The sequence below is a fragment of the Cetorhinus maximus genome, chromosome 19, assembly GCF_964194155.1.
Source record: "Cetorhinus maximus chromosome 19, sCetMax3.hap1.1, whole genome shotgun sequence".
Classification (NCBI taxonomy): domain Eukaryota; kingdom Metazoa; phylum Chordata; class Chondrichthyes; order Lamniformes; family Cetorhinidae; genus Cetorhinus; species Cetorhinus maximus.
Window position 1 is genome coordinate 58,713,716 of NC_135897.1, and position 21,804 is coordinate 58,735,519.

At 42.4% G+C, this 21,804-nt stretch overlaps 1 long non-coding RNA gene across 1 annotated transcript; it reads right to left on the reverse strand.

Annotated features, from left to right (window-relative positions):
• Positions 1-452: 452 nt before the first annotated feature.
• On the reverse strand, positions 453-21,526 carry LOC144694204 (uncharacterized). The gene is made up of 3 exons (XR_013579677.1): positions 21,367-21,526; positions 9,340-9,424; positions 453-692 (listed from the first exon to the last, which is right to left on the reverse strand). It is a non-coding gene; the product is annotated as an uncharacterized LOC144694204 (long non-coding RNA).
• Positions 21,527-21,804: the final 278 nt, after the last annotated feature.

The following is a 21,804-nucleotide window of genomic DNA, read 5'->3' on the forward strand; positions in this document are numbered from 1 at the left end:
ATTAGGCACAGGTCTCTGCCCTGTTAAATTGTTTATTACTCTCCAGTTTTATGCCAATGAAACAGTTGCAATCATGTTAAATTTATGCTCCAATATTTAATCATTGAAGTGGAACATGATGCAAAAAGGCATGCTAGGCACCTACACTTGCTACTATGTGACCAGCCATATCTGCAAACCTTGGCATATCTATGTACCAATGACAAGGAAATTTGCCACTGCAAACTCTGAGTGAGCAGGGAGCTAGTTGAAAAGCTTTTCTGTCTGCTACATGCACCTCAACCCAGGCTGCAACAGCCATGAGTATGTCAGTGGGAGACAAGGCACCCAAATTCTCTGCCTGTAGTGCACTCTAGCACTACTGTATCAGCTGATCAAAGAAGTATCAAACTGCTGACTAATGTGATGGTCAGCATGGCTCTTTGCCCACCAAAAAACAACAGACACAGAAGTCGAACATCACTACATTGTTGTATTTGGGAAAGTACAGGGAGTTAATGGAAGCAGCATGTAGCCATCCAGCCAGCAGATCCCTGTTCCTCCCCTGCTTTTTTGCGATCTATGCAAGCTTACTAAGTCCATCCTTTGGGAAATGTGTAGTTGTGGTTGCGCTTGCAAATACTACTGAGAGATACGCAGGTTACCCTGTTGCTGTGGACCACTGCCAGTGCTGTTAAGCTGCTCTTCCAGGCCTATAATAATAGAAAAGTAAGAAATGGTAAAACTTTGGCTACAAGAAATATCTTCATCCATACAGTTTGTTTTGCATTATATTGTGGCCAATGTTTTGGGGCCATATGCATTTTTCTCTGTCAGCGAGTATGATGAGGATCAAGACATGAAAGCAGGATGCTGTTAGCCCTGACTTTGTTGGAGGCCCATGGCTTCATCATTTCCTATTCTTGTATGCAATGATGCCCAGTATGGCCTCCTCCAAGGATTATATGGGCTCTTGTGTGATTTTTAAATTTTGGCCTATTTCCTTATATTATGTACCATCACATCACACAAGCAGGGAATTTGGGGCATAAGTGGAAGAAGCACATTGCAGATATATGCCCAGCCTACAGCCTATCCAGACATCAATAAATTGCTATGCTTCAAGAAGATAGATTGTATCATTATGATTTGATGATGAAGCCTTTGAGAAGTGTCATATACCAATGATTAAAATTGTAAATTGGAACTTTAATCTGTGCCCTGATGAAGTATGATATGAATGAGATACTAAAAAGTTGTGTAAAAAGCAGCATCTGTTGCACCCTGCCCCACAAAGGGAGCATTTGATCTCTGGCAAGTGACTGCTGTAGGACAAGGGTGTGGCAAGTGTCCAATCCAGGATTTCTTACTAAGCCCAATGGAGGGAGCATAATATAATATTGAGTTAAACAGAGCTCTCAAGAGGTTAAAGTTATAGAGAGAAGAAAGATTTGAAGTTGTGGTTTGGGTTTCAGATGGAATGTCTTCAGACAGTTTCAGACAACAAAAGTTAGCCTGTATATTTCAGTGATCATTCACATCTATTCAACATGAGTTTACTCAATTCTTTTTAGCTCAGTTGCTAGAGATAGTCTGGGGAGATTCCACTTTCTGCGGTCAAAATTAACAAAAAGAAAAAAAGTCTCATGTTCACTAATCAGTCATACCTAATGAAGGCTGCAAGAAGGCAGGTCTTGACCAGTGCTGGAAAGTAACATGTAGCATATCATTTTCATTAATCTCTTCTTGCCAAAGTGCTCATCGGCTTCTTCTACTGGAAGAATGGATGAGCACACGTGGGGGCATGTGCATGTTTACAGTTTTCAGCGCATATGCCAAGGAAAGTGCACTATAAAACCCCTTAGGTCACCTTTTCATATAATTAGATTTTGGGTGGGGTGAATATCATATTTCAGGATTTTTGACCATTTTGCTTTTAAATATTATTTTTAACACTCAGTTTTTAAAAGCAATGGGTATTTTAGGAGCTAAAGACAGGTACCCAGGTATAGAATGAAGCATCTTTACCCAAAGACTAAACAATAAATGATTTATTTGAGTAAATATTATTTGAGTAATTGGAAAAAAACACCTCTCACACTTTTTTTTAGAAAACTCCTTAATCTTGGTCTGTGGGGGTTAAGAAGAGAGACATAGTCATCAAAAGGCGGTCTGGCATTTTGGAAAGAGGTAACCACAGGCAGTCGGCAGTAAAAAGTTGTGAAGAACAATGAACCACAGTAAAAAGGATCTACCCTGAACTGTCAGACAGAATGCAAAGGTAGTCCGTCCCGGTTAAATAAGATGACCCAGCAAAGTGGAATGGAGTTGCACTTTCATTACATTATATCATTAAGTATTTTTTTTTACCAATTGAACAAAATTAAAGAAGAGGAAGAAAACGTGTGCTTCTGACACATGTCAGGTAGAAAATACAACTAAAAACCAAGCTGAATACAGAAGGTTCAGAGGAGAGGTGAAGAAGTAAATAAGAGGAGCAAAGAGAAAGAATGAAAGAGACTAGCAGCTAGCGTAAAAGAGAATCCCAAAGTCTTCAATAGGCATATACATAGTAAAAGGCTGGTAAAAAAGGAGTAGGGCCTATTAAGGACCAAAAAGGGATTTGCACATAGAGGCAGAGGGCGTAGTTGAGGCACTAAATGAATATTTTGCATCCAATTTTACAAAGGAAGAAGATGCTACCCAGGCCGTGTTAAAAGACAAGATAAATCAGACACTAGATGGATTTAAAATTGAAAAGGAGGAGATATTGAATAGGTTATCTGTACTTAAAGTTGATGAGGCACCAGGGCTGGATGTGATGCATCCAAGAATATTGAGGGAAGTGAAGGTGGAAATTGCAGAGGCACTGGTCATTATTTTTCAGTCTTCCTTAGACTCAGGGGTGGTCCCAGAGGACTATAGAATTGCAAATGTTACACCCTTGTTTAGAAAAGGGTGTGGTGGGGAAACTTCTAGAAACAATAATTCAGGACAAATGTGGGTTAATTAAGGAAAGCCAGCATGGATTTCTTAACGGAAAATCATGTTTAACTAATATGCTGAAGTCTTTTGAAGAGGGAACAGAGTGGGTTGATGAGGGCAACGCTGTTGGTGTGATGTATGTGGACTTCCAAAATGCCTCCGATATAGTGCCGCACAACAGACTTGTGAGCAAAGTCATGGAATAAATGGGACAGTAGCAACATGGATACGGAATTGGCTGAGCAACAGAAAACAGAGAGTAGTGGTTAATGAATGTTTTTTTGTGGTGGAGTGAGGTTTGTAGTGGAATTCCCCAGGGGTCAGTGTTGAGATTCTCGCTTTTCCTGACATATATTAATTGCCTATATTAATTGGTGTGCAGGGTATAATTTCAAAGCTTACAGATGATACAAAACTTGGAAGCATTGTAAACTGTGAGTAGGATAGTGTCGAGCTTCAAAGGGACATAGACAAATTAGTGGAATGGGCAGACACGTGGCAGATGAAGTTCAATGCGGACAAATGTGAGGTGATGCATTTTGTTAGGAGGAACACAGAGAGACAATATAAAATAAAGAGCACAATTCTAAGGAGGGTGGAGGAGCAGAGGGACCTGGGTCTATATGTGCATAAATTATTGAAGGTGGCAGGACAGGTTGAAAGAGCAGTTAATCAAGCATACGGTATACTGAGCTTTATTAATAGGGGCATAGGGTACAAGAGCACGGAGGTTATGTTGAATTTGTATAAGTCACTAGTTTGGCCTCAGCTGGAATATTGCGTCCAGTTTTGGGCACACCACTTTAGGAACAATGTGAAGACATTACAGAAGGTACAAAAAAGATTCACAAGAATGGTTCCAGGGATGAGAAACTTCAGTTATGAAGATAGATTGGAGAAGTTGGGACTCTTTTTGTTTCATGATGTATGTGCCTGCGCGACATTTTAATGTAAAGGTGCCCGGCAGAGCAAGGGTTAATGTGGAACTGGAGAATAGCAGTGCTCATGTTATGATGCATAGGGTCACATGGTAATAGGCTGAGCGAACACTCTAACACTCTAGAAAGAAGCAGCCTACCTTCATAGCTGCAGCACCATGCATGAAATTAACTGGGATCTGTACATAGTTAAAGACTACCAATAAAGTGTTCATGTTTAAACACACAAGTCTCAAGACCTCATCATTGAGACATCAAACAAACCCATAACACAGCATGGTGGCAGTGGTGGAATGAAAGGAGGCATCTTAAATGATGAACTCAGAACAGAATTCCAAGATATGAAAAACTAAAAGCAGCTGAAGCCGGACTAGGGAGATGTGCATCTCAGATGAAAAATTGAAGAAACAGCTGAAGAAGCTTTGCTACAGACTTGGCAGTTGAGGAATCCACCAGAGTAAGTGGAGGTCCATTGCAAGACCTCAAGTGATACTGAGTAAAAAAATACCTGGTCAGATCACAAAGATTAGTAAGCAAAACTACAAAAATTGCAAGACCCTGCGTGATGCAGTGTGAAGGATATTGGTCAGTTCACAAGGTGGTGAGCAAAACTACAAAAATTGCACGACAGTGAGTGACACAGAGTCAAAGAGTGGAGTTGTCCAAGATTTGCACTAAGTGCGTTAACAGCCGGGAGAAATGAAGTTTTACCCGTTGGCCACAATGGTGGCTTCTCATGCCTTATAGCCCTAGTCCTGCAGCATTAGTTATGCATTAATTATGCATTCCCAGGAAATACACCGGTTCGATGGCAGATGGGCTCCCATTCACCCGTTTCATCATCACCTCACTGCTTCCCCATGCTGGACGCCACATTTAAAGTGCATCTGCACACACACCTCTCAGTGCCTCCAGTCCAGCACTGCTGCGTGGAAGACATGGCCCTGGAAGGCAAGAAGATTGCAGACCCCGGGTTTAATGACGTGTCCTTTGAGCAGCATTTGAATGCGGTGGAGGCCCACCATGATGTCCTCTACACCTGCTCGGGCCGCAAGAGGGGCAGCTACATCACTAATCCAGCATGGGGGGCAGTGGCAGCAGTGGACAGTGTCAATGCCCTGCAAAAAAAGACAGCTACCCAGTGCCGCTACAGGATGAATGGTCTCATCCATTCTGCCAGGTTAATTCACTCTTCTCATCACCCACACTCCCCCACCCTCAGTCATTCATTTCCTTTCCCTCATCACTGTCAGCCCCCTGGCATCACCTTCCAGCTCCTCTTCGTGACTTACCAACCACAACCCTTTTCTTTCAGGGATGTCCAGGTGAATGTGCACATTCCCTTCCTTCCCACAAATCCAACCCTATCCACATTAACCTCCCCAACGCCCTCCTTCCCACCCCCAGGGTCCATGTCTGCCTCCGAGACCCCACCAACCACCCTTGCCGTCCCTTCACCCTCATTGAACCCTCACCCTCCAACCCTACCGCAAATTTCTGGCCTAATTCATTCTCACCATTCTATTAAACCACACCCACCCTCAGTTCATTCCCCAGGAGGTAGTCATGGACTCATCAGAGACCTCCCTTGCACGTTCATCTGGACATCCCCCCCCTCCAGATTCCTTCCCCCCTTGGAACTCCTTCCCCCCTTAGAACTCTTTCCTTCCCTTCGCACTCCCCCCGGGAACTCCTAAACCCCTCACCACCCGCCCCTCCACCCCCTCCCCCCGGGCTTCTTGTTAAAGAAAAATACCTCTGGAGTCTTGAAAGTTTAAGAGCTTAAAAAAAAATAAGTGTCTGATCAACAGGGAGCCCACCAAAATCGGAAAAACATGAGAAATTCAGAGAAAAAACCGACAGGCTGCAGACAGCCTGAAATGAAAAAAATGGTTTCTGTACAGATAACCTTAAAGGAGCAATGACATTTAAAGCAGTAACTAAATAGAAAATGAGAAGAGCCAGCCATATTTTGGTTAAGGAAAGGACTAAACCAGACCAAAGAGTGGGAGTTTTAAAGAAGACAATATTTAGTTTACAGGAGAATTACAGGATTGAATCAGGAATCAGAAAAAGTACAAATTGATAAATTTTTATTTGTCTTTGGTTCATTTGTGGGTGAAGTGCTCCAAAGCCAATGTGTAGATAATAATCAACAACATTTGGTGAAACATTAAAAGGCTTTGACAGATATTACAAACTCCAAGTTGTGGAGAGTGCAGATCCTAGAAGAAGGTTTAGCACACCCCCAATAAACTGCCAAGGGCTACAAGAGACCCCAGAGAGGGAGCAACCAAAGACTCCAGAGAGAGGGCAACAAAAGACTCCAGAACGAGGACAACATAAGACCACAGAGTGAGGATGACAAAACACTCCAGAGTGAGGGAGGCAATATCCATGTAAACCATAAGATAGTTGCTAACCCTATCAATGCAATGAAATGCATGAGCCAAAGAGTTTCATGCAGAAGAAAGAAGCTGCTGAAAAGCAACCGATAGGCTTAAAAATAGATTTTTCTGGAAAAAATTGGCACAATACCCAAAAGTCCAACAGCAAAGAGCAGTGTGCAGTGAGCAGATAGTTGTGAATGAAGGAAAGCTATCTGAGGTAACACAAAAGAAGCAAAATGTACAAAAAGTAAATGACGCTGTTCTACAGGAAAATGTTCGCATCAGACCTGAACTGGCAGATTTGAAGCGCAATATTCAAGCTGAGTATATACACTTGAAAACGTACGATAAACTGAAGTCTTCAACGAAACAAGCTGTTCAAAGTCTGAACAAACAAATTTGAGAGATGACATAAAGGTATCAGGAGGAAATAACAACCATTAATTGCACAGTTGGCAAATCAAAGCAGAAGTTGGGAAAACTCAACCAGATGTACAGACAGGCAAAACAGCAGGCAGGACTTCTTTGCAAAGAAGTTGCAATCCTGAAAGACTCCTTGAAGATTCAATATGTAGCCATGTAAAAACATGAAGAGCTAAAAAGGACATTAAATATTACTTCAGAAAAAGCTGCATCCTAATTATCAGTAGCAAGGAAACAATGCACCGAAGCCCAGAGTGAGTTGGCAAAAGGTCAATAAGAAAATAAACAGTTGAAAGAACAATTGATTTCCCTTGAAGATCAAATGCAAAAGGAATGCATAGCCATTCAGCAACATGAAGAAATGAAGGCTGACTTAAACAGTAGAATGGAAGAACAGCAGAAGAAACTCAAGGAGACTCTAGTGAATTACAGGAAAACTCAAGATGAAACAAGTGAGCTTTGCAAAGAAAAGGAAAGCCTATTGAAGAATCTTCACATGCTACAAGGAGACCTCAGGACAAAGTTTCATCCTCTGGAAAATGGCAAAGAGAAGCAAAATTAATTTAATGTCACTATGAACAAACTGAAGAACTACTTGGCAGAGAAGACTCAGCAATGTTCCATATTCCAAGAGGAAGTTGAAAGCTACAAGAAAATGACAGAAGAGCTGAAGAACCAGCTGAATGAAAGTGAGGAGGCATTGAAAGGAAAAGCCATAGAACTGCCAAGCTGTGAGTGGATAATGAAGCCATGAGTAACACAATTACAGAACTGAAACAAGTTAAGACTTCCCCAGAGATAGACCTGGCCAACAGTGAAACCAAAATAAAAGACGAGGGCAAAGTTCTACTGCAGGCAGAGAAAGAAAAGACAAAAATCAGATTGGAAAATGTGAATCTGACACTGAAACGGAAGGAACTAGAAGAAGAAAAAGCTGAGCTGAATGAAAGGATACATAAGCTGGCAAAATGATTTGAAAATAAAACAGCAAACAAATGTTTGGCTGAAATAGTGAAACAAGTGGAAATGAAGGTTCCATTTGTGAAACTTTCACATCCAACAAGAACATAGCGGACACCACAGAGAAACAAAATTCAAGTCCACTCAAGGAATGAATGTAGAGTACATTTCCTTCAGAAGGAACAGCACAAACCCACAGTGTCCAAAAAATGCAGATGGGTTGTTAATAAAGGGAAACATAACCCAAAGGTCAACAAAAATCAAATCAAAGGGAGGTAACCAAGGAAACACAGAGTACTACTACCACTCCTCCAAACATGACAGACAGAGATGTGGAAGAACTAACTGTCAAGCCTCAAGACCGTCTGAATTTATATAGTTAGGGACTTGGGGTCGGGGAGAAGGAATAGCAAGTAAAGATTATATTACAAATAGTTATGATCAGTTGGAAGGGAGGAAAGTTTCCTTTTGGAAGAAAGGGGATGTTTTATGATGTATGTGCCTGCATGCTACTGTAATGTAAAGGTGCTTGGCAGAGCAATGGTTAATGTGGGACTGAAGAATAGCACTGCCCGCAGTATGATGTAGAGACATGTTCTGAGAGAACACTCTGCAAATAAGCAGCCTACCTGCATGGCAGCAGCATAATGCACGACATTAACTGCGATCTGTACATAGTTAAAGAGTACCAATAAAGTGTTTATGTTTGAACATACAAGTCTCAGGACCTCATCTTTGAGACATCAAACGAACCCATAATGCAACCATTTTCCTTCAAGAAAAGAAGGTTGAGAGGAAATTTGATAGAGATATTTGAAATCATAAGGGGTCTTGACAGAGTAGAGAGGGAGAAACTGTTCCCAATCTTGAAAGAACCTAGAATGAGACGGCTCAGACTCAAAGTAATGAGTAAAATAAGCAAAGTGATATTAGGAGGATCTATTTTTTATGCTACGAGTGGTTAGGGTTTTGAATGCACTGCCTGAGAGTGTGGTGGAGGCAGGTTCAATTGAAACATTCAAAATGAATTAGACTTATCTGAAAAGGAAGAATGTGCACAGTTATGGGGAGAAGGTGGGGGAATGGAACTGGGTAAGTTGCTCATTCGGAGAGCCAGCGCAGACACAATGGGCCAAATGGCCTCCTTCTGCATTGTAACAATTCTGTGATTCTGTAAACTGAGCACATGTGTTTCTTTGCATAACCATTTTGTTGTGAAATAAAGACATTTAATAAATCAAACAAAAGCCTCATGTCATTTAGTAATTCAGTCCACCTTCAGAAAGATTGAAGATGCATACCTACAAATGGTATGGAGATCCAGTGCATATCACCATGGAGTGTCATTATTACACTCCTAAATACAGTTAGGAACAGAGTGTGGGAGTTAGCTCCCTTAAAGGTAAGACACTCTGAATGTTTACAGGAGAAACAGTCACCATGGAACCTGAAAAGGTATCTAGAACAAGCTCTAAGGCCAGGTTTTTTGTGGACTTGGGTCAAGTCTTTAAAAATGGCAGGTGGAACACAATCCCAGGATCCTCTACCCTATTCCCATTTCCAGCAATTTTCATCGGCACAGTATAAGAGTGGTGGTAGCCAGCCTGCATGCAACACTCCCATCCTTGCCAGCTCTATTGTGGAGCTGGGCATTTAAAATTTACCTGCAATTTCAATCGGGTCTGTTCTGTTAGGAGCTGTGGTTTATCGCCTCTCATTGGAGTTGTGAACCAAGTGGAAACCCTAGTCCTGAGTTGGGAACCAAAAAAAAAAGCCTTTCATCATTCCCATTGAAATACATTGCTCCACTTACCTTCTCATAAAGCTGTCACTCAATCACAGCCATTCATTGTATCAATGACAAAAAAATGACTATCTACTTCACACCTTTTAATCTTGTATAAGTAAACAAACAGGCATCGAAAAACCACATCAAAGAAAGAATACATTTTTCCCAATTAATAAAGATGTCAATCAAACAAAACTTGCACTCCCCTTTCTGTGTCAATATTACCTGTTGAGAGAAAAGCACATCAGTCATTCTTGGAGCTCAACTAAGCATTCATAACGAAGCCACCTGGAAGAACCAATGTCTGGCCATCTCTTCTAACTGCTCCTGTTGATACAATTGCCAGATTATTTCATTGTGAATGCTTGGCTGAACTCCAATAATGACTAATACACTTATCTCTCAGCAAGCAATGTTGGCACAACTATAGAGGGAGTGCAGGCTTTGTTTTTGTTTGATTGACATCTTTATTACCTTGTAATAATTTATTCTTTCTTTGATATGGTTTTTCAATGCCAGTGTATTTATTTCCGTAAGATTAAGAGGTGTGAAGTGGATTTAAAGCATCTTACTTTGATACTATGAATGGCTGTGATTGATTAACATTTTAAGAGATTGCAAGCTGAGCAGTTTTTTCAAAATATATTTCCAGAGCCTTTGCTTATGTTGCCAGTTTCAGGATCATTTCAAAGACTTGCCAGATCCGCCAGTGGCTCATTATTTCTATACATGGTGGATTCTGGGACAGCGGGTCTGGAAGGTAAATGAGGGGCATAGATAAGGCATTAGGAATATGAGGGGCTATGAGGTATATGGGAGACATGGAGGGGGCATGGGATGGAGGGATGGTGAGGGGGAGTGAGGGCTAGAGGGCCTGACAGTCATGATTACAACTAGGCTGTTATCCCAGTAAATGGAGGCAAGCCTTGTAGCCTGCCAGCCTCACCATCCACCTGCCTCCATTGCCACCTCAGCCTGCCTCCAGAGGCAGTGTGCCTGATTCCATCCTGCACCTGCCTCCCGGGAATGAAAATATAGCAGGCAGGGATCTCCTTAACAGAGACGGGTTTGGTGAGTCAGGAACTTTCCCAACTCATGCTTCCCATTTCCTTCATGAAAATCTGGCCTTAAATTTTCAACAGAGTTCTTGGCGTTGGAGAGCAATAAATACCGAACGTGTCAATATTTTTGCTATGGCTTGGTTGTGTGCCTGGACACCTGTTGAAGTTCAGTTTTTTTTATTGTTGTTTCTTTATTGTGCCTCCCTTGGAAAAAGGGTTGGAGAGTTAGAATCTGACTATTTCTGAGGATGGACAGGGTGGGAAAGGTAGGGTTGGCAATGATTAATGTATCTTAGAAATACATTTTGCAGCCTTCATTATTTTCAGTTTCTACTAACAGTACTCTTTTTTCCTAATTGAACTGAATTATCTGTAGGTTGTAAACACCACCCAGAAACTCCTGTTCAGATTGTGTAATTGCATCTTGAAGAATGAGCTTTTGCGTTCCCGCAAGAGCTCTGGCTCTGAATTCTGGGCCGACATCCAATGGGACGCTTGCTTCCAGTGATTGTGGACGTGGATGATGCTCCCTTTCACTATATGTGCTATGGGAGCCTATAAAGCTCTCCCATCAAATCAGGCTACTCACCCTATTGACTGGTATTAAGGTGGTTCCAGCCAAGGAAAGACCATGGCCTGTCAGATTGCTAACAGCCTGAAAACATGGACGATGATGAAAACCTGATTTTTTTTTTAAAAATCACCTTATAAAATTTGTTTATGACAGATAGGGATTCTAAGTAACAACCATTTCTTATGTATATATTTATTTGTGACCCTTAAGGAATGGCTCAGTCTGTCCCAGAGGATAATGCAGGGCTTTGTTGCCACCAATCTTACATGACCAAGCATTCCTCCACAATCTATTCTCTGGACAAATAAACACAAGACCTGGGAGAGGTGAGATGGAAGAGGTAACAGCAAAATATTCTCAAGAAAATAAATAAAATTGATAAAAAGACAAACGTAACTGCTTGTGGAGAGGCTGGTGCAAGTTATATGGGCAGTAATGTAAAGCAGGTGGCCAATTACGAGCAAGGATTTGATACAGTGAGGTCAGTGTTTGCCTACCTGTCAGTTCCTGGTGTTTAGATGAGGGAGTCCACACCTTAAGTAGATTTTCTACCACACCCCTAGTCAAGTCACAGTGCCTGACTTGGGAACAGCTTCAAAAACATTTCTAGCCTCAGTCTCTACCTACCATCCACTTATTTATGAAGTATGTCCTTCCACAATGTTTTTAAATAGCCAGAAGGTACAATCACCAAAACATTTAGTTTATCTTTAAATAAATAAAGCATTAATTATATATAAAGCCTATGCAATACCTAAAATTATTGTTTGTTTTATTAGTGTATGCATGCTTAACATATTTTTATGACAAAGATATTAAACTGTTTATTGGAGGTTGGCTCTCCATTAGTATGTGGTAAAGGGAAGTCTTTTCAATGTAATACTGGTTCATGCACTAATAGCAAGATCAGTCATTTTCAGATTTATTTATAACATTTAATTTATACTGTCATTTATTCAGTCAGGAGACATGTTGATGATATTTTGTAAATGACATGCATATCAACACTTACATATATATTGCAATAAAATATTAAACAGCTGAATATAACTACTGTTGAGAGAAGCCTCAGGATTAAAAACATCTGCCACTTGTACAAAAGTAGAAGGGCAAAAGGTGAGCCAAAACTCATGAGGTGGTCACCAGATGGTTGTTTTTGCTTTGCTTATGTGACAATTTGATAGATGCACCTTATCTGTTTATCCTGTTGTTATCTACCTTCATATTTATTTTCAATCAACTTCCAGTCAGTTATCTTATTTCAACCTAAAATATCAATGATCATTGCTATCAGTCCCTCCTTAAGCAATGTTTTGACAGATGACATTGATACAAAGGGGACAGGAAACAGTCCTATTCACCCTATTCCATGTTTGTTTGACTACAAATGCATCTGAGCAGGCTGCAGGATATGATGAGCATTACTAGAGGAAAGTGTGGGTTAATGGAATCAGTTTCTGCCAATGATCTATGGCTGTGGTCTGTAAACATGTCATTGCTATGTTACAGTGAGTGAATAAAAAAGCCCATTCCACCAGACTGCTGGCAGCTCCAGATCACAGCATGTGCATTCCACGCATTTTGCCAGCATAGCTGATGCCATGTGCCTTTGTGAAGACAGCTCATTAAAATAACAACTGCATGCGTCCAGTGCACATTGGACCAGTTTCAAGGAGCCCACTGCATGTGTGGAACAGATATCAAGTGAGCCAGTGGGCGAAATTTTCTGCGCCTGCTGGTGTTGGGCGTGCTCAGCAGCATGAGGGGACAAAATGACGAGAAGGCCAGAAATCGGTTTCATGACGTCGTGAAACCAGTTTGCGATCATCTGCTCAGCCCATCAATGGCGGGTCATGTTTCCTGCCATTGGACATCAGAAACCTCATTGTAATTGTAGTAATTGTGGTTTTGTTTAATGTGTAATGTACTTTTAAGAATAATACTTGTTAAGGAAGATCACATGATTTGTAGTAACCAATAGGAGAGTAGCGCAGGCTACCACAGCAGACAGTGTAGAGACAGAGTTGGAGTTGAAAGCACACATGTAGTTGCTGCTGAGTATATTCTAAATAAACTTAATGTTTCCACCCAAGAAATGTCGGCAGATCGACTCTAGCATCAATAGTAGCAACTCGGCCATGCTAACAACAAACTGGCGATGAGGATAAAACAGGATTGAGCAGAAGGAAGCAAACTAAAAAGACATTGGCACTATACCTCACCCAGTGATTGTAAGTAGCAAGCTCTGTTAGAATCAAAGAAGTAATCCCCTCTCAAAATGCTGCAATTTAGGAGAATAGATCCTTTTGAACCATCCAGAGATGATTGGTCTCATTACATAGAACGCCTCACGTTCTTTTTTCAAGTGAACAAGATTATGGGGGAAGAGAAAAGGCGATGGATCCTCATAAGTACTTGTGGGAGCAAAACCTATGGTTTGATTCAAAGTTTGATGGTACCCAGTGCCTCAGATTTGAAGAATTTCGATGAATTGGTATACCTCATGAAGGGTCATTTTCAACCAAAGCCCTCAGTCACGATGCAGGGGTTCAGGTTTAATTTGTGAAATATAGCCCCAGGGGAGACAGTTACCTACTACTTGGCAAATTTGAAGCAGCTAAAGGAACATTGTGAGTTCGGTACCACTCTGAACGACATGCTCAGAGATCGTTTTGTGTGTGGAGTGAAAGAGGACACTATTCAGAAAAGATTATTATCCAAAGTGAATCTGGATTTCAAGAAGGCACTAGAGATAGCGTTGGCCATGGAAAGAGATTCAAAAGCAAGACGGGGGTGCAAAATGGCGCCGTCCTCCCGATCAGGTGGGAAACCCCAACCAAAAAAGGCACAAAAATACAAGACTCTGCCGAGAAGCGGGAAACAGCCCCTGGTAGCCAAAGAATAAAGAAAAATTAGCTTAGCAGTGAAATCAAAGAATAAATATAACAGTGGTGGAAACAAGCAGTCTTTTAGCGATTGGCAGTTTTAAAAAATCAAATGCTACTATTGTCACAGAAATGGACATATAATGAGGCAATGCAAGGAAAGATTCAAGCAGGCTTGTAAACAAAAGAAGACACCCAATGAAATCTACAATGTACACAAGCCTGAAACAACAAATTCAGACATTTACTCATTGCTTAATCTGAAAGTTGGAAAGACAGAACCAATATTTGTCACAGTGAAAGTAAATTGCAAACCTGTTAGAATGGAAAAGGACCTGAAAACCTCCATTATAGTAACTGGGGAACATATCTTCAGATATCTGAATAATGGTGAACATCAATTAAGTTTAGAAGAAACAACTGCCAAGCTCTAAACATATATGGGTGAAGACATTCAAGTAAAAGGTAAAAGCAGAGTAACTGTCCATTATGGAAGCCAATCAGCACAGCTACCAGTATTAGTACTGAGAGGCAGAGGGCCAAGCACCTAGGGTGAAATTGGCTAAGGGAGATCAACCTTGATTGGCCACAGAGATTCCAAAGGAAGCTGGAAGTGTTCCTGCCTTGAAAAAGGAGTGTGTAAGAACCCAACAATCTGAAGCAATGCAGGCTGTCTTAAGCCAAAAACTGGAAGAACAGCAGAAAAAACTCGAAGAGACCCTGCCTGATAGAGTTCGAGGTGAGAATAGCAACCTTCACAGGGAAAAAGAAAACCTGTTAAAAGACTTTCACACATTACAAGATTCCCTTGGGTCAAAGTTTGTACCTCTGGAAAAGTGTGAAGTGAAACAGATAGAATTCAGCACCTCTCTGAACAAACTGAAGAATCAGTTGGCAGAGAAGACACAACAATGTTCAATTTTCCAGGAGGCAGCAAACGAATACAAAAAAGAGACGAAAGAGCTGAAGAATCAGCTAAATGAAGCCAAAGAGGCTTTGGAAGCAAAAGTCTCAGAATTTTCCAAGAAGCAGACAGATAATGAAATTTTGGGAGACTCAGCCACTGAGCTCAGACATGTTGAGCTTGCATCTGAGAGAAGTCTGGCCAATAGTGAAGTCAAAAAGAAGGCTGTGATTAAAATCTGTGCTAGAAAGAAGAAAGCACGTAGAAAGAAGGTACAAAAATACTAATAGGGCTTTAATTCTGGCAGCATACGAATACACTTTCGTACATAGGCCTGGCAATCAAATCACAAACGCCGATGCCTTTGGTCATTTGCCTTTACAAGAAAATGATGAGCATGCCTCAGTTTCACAGCAACTTGTTTTACTGTTAAATTTCTTAGATTCCTCACTGGTATGTGCTCAACAGATCAGAGACTAGACAAGTTGAGACCCAGTCCTATCTCAAGTACGAGAACAAATGCTGCATGGTTGGTCACAGGAGCTCATATCTGATGAAATGAAACCGTACTTCAACAGGAGGCATGAAATAACCAGTCAAGATGACATATTTTTATGGGGACCATGAGTGATAGTTCTTCCAAAGGGGAGGGAGCCACTTTTAATTGAACTACGCAGTGCACATCCAGGAATTTCCCAAATGAAAACCATAGCATTCAGCTATCTATGGTGGTCTGGGATGGATAGCAAAATAAAGCATTTAGTGAAGCACTGTGTGCAATGTCAGCAGCTACAAAAGTTGCCAGTGACAGCTCCATTACACCCATGGGAGTGGCCAGGTAGACCCTGGGTGTGGTTACACATTGACTACATTGGACCTTTCCTGGGAACAATGTTTCTTGCTCCTTGTCGATGCCCATTCAAAATGGTTGGATGTATATGAGATGAAGTCACTAACACCGGCTGCTACAATTGAGAAACTACGTCAAAGTTTTGCCATTCACGGACCACCAGAAGTAATCATTTCTGATAACGGCAGGGCATTTACAAGTGCTGAGTTTAACGGTTTATCAGCCTCAACAGTATCGCTCATGTGAAAACTGCACGGTATCACCCTTCCTCAAATGGACTGACCAAAAGGGCAGTTCAAACATTCAAAGCAGGTATGAAAAAACTAACTGGTGATTCCTTGGCAACCAAGCTAGCACACACTTTCTTTTTCATTACAGGACTACCCCTCAAACAACAACAGGTGTCACACCTGCGGAGTTATTGTTGAAATGCTATCTCAGGACGGGATTAAGCTTAATAATGTCGAACTTAGAAGGGAAGGTGGAAAGGAGTCAAGGAAGCCAGAAAACTAGACACGACTGGCATAGCCGTGAGAGGAAATTTACCGTGGGAGCGACAGTATGTGTGAAGAACTTCGGAGAAGGACCAAATTGGTTTCTGGGTGGACCTCTATCTTACCCCATGGAGGTGGAAGGCCGGATCATCCATAACCATGTGGAACATTTAAGAAAGAGAGAGACAAATCGCCACGAATTGGTTCCACCAGTGATCAAGACCAGGTCTGCATTTCCTGTTGAGGATACTCAACCCAGGGCAGACATGTCTGATGTTCCTGTAAGATTTGAGGATACAGAACTGCAAGTGCCCACCGAAGCACCTGATGTTCAAGCAACTCCAGAAAAGGAGGTACCTGACAGAGGACCTGAAGTTGTGGAGCTGCGATGTTTCAAACGCACCAGGAAACCACCTGAAAGACTGAATTTGTAAATTCCTTACCCAGTGTAAATATTAAGTTGTCTTGAAAAATATGTACTTGTAAATATACTATGTATAGCCAAGCTAAAAGGGGAGGAATGTAGTAATTATCATTTTGTTTAGTGTAATGTACCTTTAAGAATAAATATTTATTAAGGAAGATCACATGATCTGTAGTAACCAATAGGAGAGTAACACAGGATACCTCAGTAGACAGTGTAGAGATAGAGTTGGAGTTGAAAGCACACACGTAGTTGCTGCTGAGTATATTCTAAATAAACTTAATGTTTCCACCCAAGAAGTGTCTGCAGATCGACTCTGGCATCAATAGTAGCAACTCGGCCACCCTTACAACAGTAATACATCTGCATATCATTGTAAGACTGGAATCAATACCCCTACCCCCGCTGGATTGTCTGCCCATGTCGGCGTGTTTGCATGCCAATGTGTTTCACAACAGCGTATATAAGGCATGCACTTGGCGGGCTGCACTTTGAGGGAAACTCGGAGGTGAGTGCACAATAACTGTGTAGCGCTCACCTGGGTCACCTGTTGGACTTCAAGCTTGAGGCGACTTGTGGGGGGGGAGATGGGAGTTGCAAGTGCTGCCCTCCATTTGAGGTGACTTCAGGAGGGGCAAGGGCTGCCCTGTAGTTCAGGCGGCTTTAGGCGGGTGGGGGGGGTCAAGAGCTACCTTGCAGTTGAGGCAACTTTTTTTTTTATTCATTCACAGGATATGGGCTTCGCTGGCTGGACCAGCATTTATTGCCCATCCCCAGTTGCCCTTGAAAAGGTGGTGGTGAGCTGCCTTCTTGAGCCGCTGCAGTCCATGTGGTGTAGGTACAACTTGGGGGGGAAAGGGCTGTCCTGTGATTGAGGTGACTGGAGGGTGGGGGCAAGGACTGCCCTGCAGTTGAGGCGGCCTGGTTGTGGAGGGAGGAGGGGAGGGTGGGGGGGCTACCCTGCAGTTGAAGGTAGTGCACAAGCATGTCCAGGGTTGCGGGGGGAGCGGCCACGCATTAGGGAAACCTTGTATAAAGTGACCATTCCTCTGTAGCTGAGACAGTTCAGGTACAGCCACATTGACATGTGTGGAGTCGGGCCTCTAGCTTTTCTGTCCACTCAAGCAATGCAGAGGCATGCAAGCGCCACCAAGTGCTCCAGAGCTTTTCACGCCTCGGGCACAGACTGCAAACTAATGAGCATTTTAGTGAACTGCAGAACAGTTGGACAACTGGGCACATTGTACAATCTCCTTGTTAAAGCTGACCATGGAGCAGTCACTGGTGGAGGTGCTCACAGCCCCTTGCAATGTCATCATCCATGTTTGGACCAGTCTCCCCCATGGTTCAAACTAACAGTGCAACCTTGCAATGCAGGTTAGGAGAATGCCTGCACCAGAGCTGAGGGCACAGCATGCAGCCCAATGGGCAAGGCTGTCACCAATCGGTCAGAAGGAGTGGGGTGGAGGTGGTTGGGGTTTTGGGCAGCCATGCAGCGCACTAAACTCTGGCCATCCAAGTGCAGCCAGCACTCTCTGGATGTGTTAAGAGGCCTTCAGACTTAACCAAGAGAGGTTCTTAGTACACCCATGCTAACCCACAAGTCTCTCTTTCACCCTGCGGGAGGAGTACATCAGAAGCATGGAGCCTGGTGAACTAGCTGTATGCCTCATGACGTACAGAGAGTGAAGATGATGCAGAATGATGGAGGCGCCTGGCTGTGCAGTCGGAGGAGCAGCACCCTCAGGAAGAAGGGGTGCCTGGGGCTCCTGCCCATGCCCCTGAAGAACCACAGTGAGCTGCTGTTGGTCAGCACCTAGCTGGACCCAGGGTCTATAGACACCACCTTTCATTCCTGCAGATGACCAAGAACCAGTGTCGCTGAAGATTATGCACGTCTAGGGAACTGAATGGTCACATCTGCCAGCTGCTGCAGGATTTGGCACCACGGGACAAGGAGGGCATCCACTGCCCATGGCCGTGAAAGTGACTGCGGCACTCAACTTTTATGTCAGTGGCCCCTTTCAAGGCTCCACAGGTGACCTCTGTGGGATCTCACAAGCCTCCACCCACAAATGCATCCATGAGATCATGGATACCATTTTCGCGAGAGTACACAATTTTGTGTATTTCACCTGGGACCAAGAGAGCTGGGATCCAAGAGCGATTGGATTTGCCCAGATCGCAGGTTTCCCACAGGTGCAGGGTGTGGTTGACTGCACTCACATGGCACTCAGATCTCCATTGCAACAAGCTGTCAACTATGTCAACCACAAGGGCTTCCATTCGCTGAATGTGCAGCTGGTGTGCGACCACCACAAATGCATCCTGCAGGTCTGCGCAAGGATTCCAGGGAGTGTCCACGACTCCTATATTCTCAGTCAGTCACAGATCTCTGATGTCTTCCAGGGTCCATGGAGGCCGCAGAGTTGGCTCTCTAGGAAGTGAGGGCTACCCACAGAGGGTGTGGCTGATGACACGAATACGGTGGCCTCAGACTGCAGCAGAGCGAAGGTACAACGAGGCTCATGCTGTAACTCGCAACTTGGTGGAGCAAACCATAGGAATGCTGAAAATTATGTTCCGGTGCCTGGACTGGTCTGGTGGAGCCCTGCAATATAGTCCACAGAGGGTGTAACGCATCAATGCTGCCTGCTGCGCCCTTTACAACCTGGTGCTGCAATGAAGAGAGGAGTTGGCTGAGGAGGAGATGCAGGAACTGGAGGTCTTTGAGAAGCACGGTTCAATGAATTAGCCATTAAGTTTATGCAGCTTCCTGGAGGTAGCATGCAAAGAACTTAGGCAATCTTTTCAGTTTTCATGCATGCACAAGAATGTTCATATAGCTGAAGGGCAATATTTTGCTTCCATTTAAATATTTTTTTAATGTCGCACATAAATCTTCCAAGCTGAGACCAACAAGCTACCTGAATGCGGACATAAACATGGGGCATAGATTCACACAAGGCTGAGCACTTGGATGACATTAACTATCCTGTTCCAGATTTCAATATATGCCTGCTCACATACAAAGGCTCCACACTAGAGATGAGAATAAGCAATAGTTGGATGACCCAACTGGATGAGTCCTTCCCAACTAACTCCGGCTGTCTTGATATGAGGAATTAACCCTACAAATTTCAGGATCAGAGACTGTAGTAAGAAGGGAGGCAGTTGAGTCCAATGTTCCCCCCAAGCCCAGCGCTAGTGGCATCTTTTGCTTTTTATTCTTTTCCTTCTACTTTCACACAGCCACATAATCATACACTGCACCATGGCAGCATGAATCACGGGAGATAATTTTCAACTTCACTGCCTGAGCAATAACAGATTGTGCATCTATTGTACAACTTGTATGACTTTTATCCCATTGATTTCAATGGGTGAACGATTTGTTCTGCCACATTGGTGGGAATCCATATAATGGCAGCTTATCCACAATGCCAGACCTTGTCAAAGGCTTCCAGCATTTACATGACTAAGTATGGCTGCCTATTCCAGTGGCAGACTCAGATGCAATTTTTTATGTCATTCATCACATGCAAACCTGGCTATTGAGTTTTTCCAGCCAAGGTCATGGATAATGATGAGGATCAGGAAACTAGCCTAGCTTTTTTCCCTTTTCCAAGTCCAGAAACACTGATACCAATTGTAGTACCATGACCACCACTCTGATTTATAATCAGCTAACTCAGTACAGATTAGGGATGTAACATGAAACCATCTGGCCTGAAAATGATTCCATTTCACCTTATACAGTGTAATAAACTACTGAGTAATTAGAAGAAAAATCTTAATTTCAAATTATTTAAGTGCTTTCCTTGAGTTTTTTTTCTGAACATTGTTCCTAAGAGACTGATGTATTTGATACTGCTTGTTACAGGAGGAACGAAATCAACTATGAGAGAAGTGAGTTTTGCCATTTAGTGATTTTTCAGTCATCGGCTGATTTGTGTTGTGCTTTTCATAACAAATTTGAGGGTGTGAATTTTGTGCATGTTAGCAGGTGACATAAGCCAGTGCTATCCTTTTTTCTATCTCCTCAAAGCAAAATTATAGTTCAGGATATGAATATTACTATATACCTTCATGTCTTGCTGTAATGTGATAACAGTGACCTGACTGAAAATCCCAGTAGCAATTACATAGAAGCGTTTCTAGAAAGGAGCCTAATGTATGTATGAGGTTTTTCTGATTTAAATTTATGATACTTAGGTATTTCCTTAACAGATGGTCAATGAATTAGAAGTAACTTTATTTAGTGTAAAAAATTAGTAACAATTGGACTATTAACCCATTGCCCCCACCATCCTAATTGCTCCTTCCAACAGCATTCTGTTTTGGTGGAAAAACAGTCTGGAGAGGGCAGAAGGTTAATCCCATGAGCTTCACTAACTGCAGCAAATGTTGGATATATTTCTGGATTTCTTCTGTTCTTCTCTTGATACCGTACATAAAGAATGCATCTTTGCTAACAGAAACATCAGCGTAGACAGTTACCAACATTATTCAGGTTAACAAATACAGTTTATTTGCCAAAATTGGTCTGGAATGATAAAACGTGAAAAATATTATGTGTCGGCTTAGTTATGGCTGAAAGACTTGACCTTATCATCAAGCTGATGTTTAAATACCAAAGCATATGACAACAATGTAGCAATTACAAAGGCTGTTAATCTGAGCTCCTATTACCCCTGCCACACTTCAAACCTGGAGCTGGGCAGCTGGTGTGAGTTCACTGGAGCAGTACTTTCCCACAGTCCTGGGATTTGACACATGGCTCTTAGACATTCCTCAGCCTCGAGAAAAAGGCAGTGTTTGGCCTTGACTCAAGACAGAATGCTGCGAGCTGGGAGCTGCTGATTAACAGGTCCCGCCCTTGGCAATCTTGTGCTTAAAACTTGGAAAGGAGGAGGCTGTTTTCATGACTCAGACTCAGTGGTAGTTATTTACTGGCAATTATTAGTAACCCTTTAAGTGTAGAATCATACTGCAACGGCTGGTTTTCTATGATAGAAAAAAACAAATGTTGAATTATCATTTAATATAAGATATTATATTCTCATTTTAAGGGTATTCCCTCCTAATGTCACCTCATGTCTGACCTTCCGCTCTAAGATCTTTGGATATAGCATTTGAACCAATCTT